Source organism: Ciconia boyciana, chromosome 2, assembly GCF_034638445.1.
Source record: "Ciconia boyciana chromosome 2, ASM3463844v1, whole genome shotgun sequence".
Taxonomy (NCBI): Eukaryota; Metazoa; Chordata; class Aves; order Ciconiiformes; family Ciconiidae; genus Ciconia; species Ciconia boyciana.
Window position 1 is genome coordinate 48955816 of NC_132935.1, and position 5322 is coordinate 48961137.

The window sequence follows — 5322 nt, forward strand, 5'->3', positions numbered from 1 at the left end:
TGCCTTCCAGCCTCAGTCATTCTGTGATTTTGTGATTCTGTAAATCATCACTTGACAGGATATAGTGTTACATTGTGAGGTGCAGCTTAGGCATGTTCTTTCAACAAATAGGCATCTCTTATTTTAATGTAATTTATTTTCTTATAATCAAGATACGGTACAAGTTGAAGAAAACTTTAAAAGTCTCCAGGGGTAATTTCCCTAGCCATTATTAATTGTCAATTTCCTTCAGATATCACAACTCATTTTATAATGGTATTCCAGCCTTGGAAGAAACTGTTACAGAAATGCACGGAACAGTGCAAAAAGATCAGATTAGGGCCAGAACAAATAATAGGACAGAAATAAAGACAAAAGTAGAAGTTTGAAAGAGCTTTAAAGCTGGGTACAAGATGCTTCCATGTAAAGTGACAGGGAAAGTAAGAGTGGTAAGTTACGAAAAAGCAAAAATAGAAGTCAAAATATCATTTTATGTACTGTTTTTCCCCCAAATAAGCGAAGACAGAATTGCCTGGTTTTATACCATCCAATATAGGACAATAAGCTTAGACCACTAGGCAAGGCCAGTAGTGACTGAGAGCAGAGAGGAGCATCTCCCAAAGCTGAATCCCCTCACCACCAAACCTTTTTCCAGGGGGCCCATCTCACCCTACAGAGTAGTGAGGGAACTTGGGAGACTCTGTTCACAACTTAATGTGACTTCAGTATCTAAAGTGCAGAAGAAAGACTCTTGGCCAGTCTTTCAAACCAACATGCATCAGAGTTAAAAGCTTTTGGTAACTTCAGGTGACTGAGAACAAAATGAATGATTGATAGCTCTATGAATGTTGCTTTGAGATAATGATTTATCTGAATTATGGTAGGATAAAGACTGAGTAGTAACATGTTTCAGGGCACGTATATCTCAAAACTAATCTCAGAACTGGCGTGAGGCACCTCGACAACGTAGGCAAAACTAGGTGGTGGCAAAGGGCATTTAACATGTGAGTCGGTTAGGACAGGGGAAACGGGGAGTTTGGTTGGACACTGGAGATCTGGTGGGGTAGGAAGGCTCAGAGACACCTGTGTGTGATGAGGTAGGGTTGAGATACATGGATTACTTGGGGACCTGTGTTGGAGGGAACAGGAAAAGCCTGTGTGGATTCTGGGGGCTGGAAGAGCTCAGCAACTTTCCAGGCTATGAAGCTGGGGAGAGGCCTGGGACAGGACATGCAGGTTTCAGGAGGCTGTAGAAAGTGTCAGAGAGGTCCAGGAACTTCTTTTTCTCTTCCCACTTTTGTCCTTGAAAAATCCCTCATTTACCAGCTGATTGGATTTAAAAATCTAGAACACCTGTCTCACAGACAGCAGCCAACTCAACCTCCCATATTGACTTATATGGGAGGGTTATATGCATTATCCTCCTATGGTGGGTGCTGTGGTGTGCACAGGATGGGGCGGCTCCTGCCATGGGAAAGAGGAAAGGGTGAGGCTGGGCTGGGGGTCAGGGGCAGAATGGGGCTGCTGACCTCCGAGCAAAGCCTGAGAGATGAGCAGAGCAAGATGCAACTGCTGTTACAAGAAGGAACCAAAAACAGCTGCTGATCACTGATTTGGAGCAGTTCTTTGGCGGCAACTGTATGGCCACCAAGTTCAGTGTGGGCACACAGGACTGTACAGTCATCCATTTCCTCTGCCTCTTACAAAGGCTGTTTTACACTGTCCCAGAAGTTTGCCACCCTATGTACCTGCTTATTTTGCTCTTTCCTAAAGCCAGTGGTGCAATAAGCATTTGTAAAACTTATGAATAGATGCAGTTTAAAAAGAAAATCAGTTGAATAAGAAATATCCTACATCTATTCCTGTGTGTAGCAAAATTTGGTAGGAGATCCACATGCCCTAAACACCAGTGAAGTCACCCATACAATTGTATGTATGTCAGTTAAGCTATTACATGGCCTTCAATGTAAGCTACACAACATAATACATATTTACATACCTCTCTAAGAATGTATGCAGGTTTCAAGACCCTGTTTTATCGACTCTGAATACCTATGTCAGCATTGGCTTAGCTTCTGAATTATTTCTACATTTCCTTAAATAATGTTTCAGATATATGCTTGAGAATAAAGAATTTCACATTTCAATACAATTCAACTAAACAACTTTCATCTCCCCTGTCTTCCTATAGGATGATTCTTTAACGGTCTTGATCAAGGTCATAGCTGGCCTTGCAGAATGGATGGTATATAGAAAGACTCCATCTTATATTTTCAGACTGCACCCCTTTTTGGACTAGTGTTGATCACATATATATGACTAGTAGCAATTCAGGCAAACCTTACTTTGTAGTGCTGAAGCCAACTAAAGAGTCAGATAAACATATAGAGAAATAAACTTAAAGACTTGTACTAGTTCTAAAAGTACAGATTTTACTAGTTATAGCCAACATCAAACCATTCAAGTCAAGATTAAGAACCCCAAAAGGATATATTATCTGCTTGCTTTTCTTAAATCAACAATGCAAACAGTTTCTTTTGCTTGAAATGAAGTAATCTCTCTAAATACTTTAATCACTTTTACTCTTTACTGGCCACAGAAAACTGAGAAGACTCCAAATGTAAACAATCTAAGTAGGAAGTTTTCATTTAGAAACATCAGCTGGTCAGGTATACAATTTCTGTGTATGTTATGGATAGCGTACTAGCCCTAGTGAGATCACAGAGAATAGACTTTCTCTTAAAATGTTCATTTCAGAACACTGAATGAAACTTTACACAGTACAGATTAAAGAAAGTATTTGTTTTTAATTTCATGGAAGTAAATCTAGAAGGTATAAAAATAAAAACTTTCTGAAACACTTTCCTCTAAAAATTGTCACACTGATACATAAGAGTTTCTTGGATCACGAATGTGTACTTTTGAATGAAGATAAAGAGAGTGCTCATCTCAGTCATCATCTAATCAATACTCTAAGAAAGCCCTACTCATTTCATTCCATATTTACTGAAACAGCAGCTCTTTTGCAAACCTCTTCCATATTTTTTTGGTAGCAATTCTAGATGCATACAGAATAGTAATACTAAGACAGCCAAAGTATTGGCAGTATTTCAAGCTGCCACCTGCATTGGTACCATTGTGTCATTTAATTGTACTCAAAGAAGCTCCAGTTGCCATTTGATTAAAACAAATTGGCCATTGGCATTTCACCTACATTCCTATTTACACTAACTGAATTGGCCTGATGATAGTAACACTAACACATTTACAGGAAGTTCATACAAGGTAAAAGAAAAAATGGTTAGAAAGCAAGGAACATTTTATAAAATGTCAAAACTGTATTTGTTGTATTTGTTGTATCTACAACCTTATTTTGGATTTCAGTACCACAACGTTGGAATTTGGGTTTCAAAATTTTCTGTTCTCTCCTTTTTCTTCCCTTTGAGATCAACAGTTACCTGTTTCCCCACTCACAAGAAATACTACTGCCCTTTCACAATTCCCAGTCCCCTGCACAGAGACCTTTCCAAATGTTGCACTTCTCAGAAATCCTTCGTATCTGCATATTTATCTACTCTTTCGGGAAAAAAAAAAGAAGTAAGCCCTTGGGGTTTATGCTCCCAACAGAAAGACATATTCAAGCACACTTTGGAGACATGTCCTAGGAAACTGTTTTAAATGGAAATATTTATGTGAGAGGACAATGAAGAAGTATAGACTTGTACAGATTTCCAAGTACCAGTCAAGAGAAGCCACAGGAACTTTGGGACTTACTCCTTTTCTTCTAACAAAAGAGGAAATGCTGTAAAACAGTTCACTGCCAATATCTCCATTTGCTACCTTCACCTATAGATGAGAAAGCAAGACTCAACAATGAATGAAATAGAATGAAAATGTCTATGCACAGCTGCCAAAGGAAAGGCCTTTTTTGGTTACCAATGCAAATGACTATTTTTAGATTCTCAAGGCTAGTTTAATGCATGTCATTTCATTAGCTGAAGCGTTACACTTCCGTAACACATTTTTCATTTTCTTTATACTATTTTCATACCGCTCTCTAACACACCTATAGATACCCTTCCCTAGGATATTTGGATCCAGCAGAGCAAGGAAACAGACTAGATGTAGCAGTACAAGATGTAGTAATAGAATTACAAAACAATATAGCTACAAAACTAGTACCAGATGTAGTAATATTTTCAAAACCTGTTTAGTCATTCTACTTTCTTCCTTGTGTCTGTAATACTATTTTATTTTTCTGACATGTCACAGTATATACACTGACAAATGACTATTTTCTCTACAGTCTTAAATATTTTTTCTTCTTGATTATAAGAAAATTAAGGATTGAAGACATACCTGCATTTGTTAAATTCATACTTCCATTTGTTAAATTAACTCTGTGATTTTGTTTAAACAATCAGATGACCTAAATAATCAATTTGCACATAAAAAGAAAGGAGAGAAAAACATTCTTGGGCAATTCCGTGTTTTCACATAGAATTCCAAATGGTTGTGACTCATTGCTGTTCTGGCTTTCATTCTCATTGGCAATTGCAGAGTTTTTCATGGTATTACTGACATATCTAAAAATACTGAAATTTCTTAGAGACTTCCCCTTCCAGGAAGGTTCAACTTCCAGAAAAAGTTTTCATCTGATGCTGTAGGAAAGAGAACAGGGGAACATGTCTACAGTTCAATGATATGCACATAAATTATAGCTCTGTTTTCAACAGAAACCAGTCTGAATGATAGACTAATGTATTAGGAACTTAGCCAAATCTTTTACCAGAAAAATAATAACATGCGACTTTGAACTAGAGTCCCTCATTTGCCTGAACAAATTGTGTTTGACTCATTAATTGGAGTTAAACAATAGTTGTTCTGGCAAGCTTTCAATGTCAGACTGCCACTTTTGCCTTTTGCTGTGTTTCAGCAAGCTTCCTTCATTACTTTTATAATAGTTGTCTCGCATATTCTGATCAGAACTCTGTATCATTAAAATAGACATTTAGATTTAGGTCCTTGATATTAAATCCTCTTACCCTTTGTTCTACCCTGTCCACATCACAATATTGCTATTCCATTATCTTCCTTTTATCACTACTGCATCAGTTAACTACCTTGCTACATAGAATATAACCAAAGCAAAAGCATTATTAAAAAAGTTTGTTAGTGAATCAGTATTTTCTGTTTAAAATGATGGCCTAATATTTACTGTTATGCTTCAACTGGAAATTATTCTATGGTAATCCACATTCTAAAAGCATCCTTAACAGCACACTGTTAATTATATATTCTATGTCTAAATATTTGCCCAATATTTGCTAAGCTTAAAGGAAA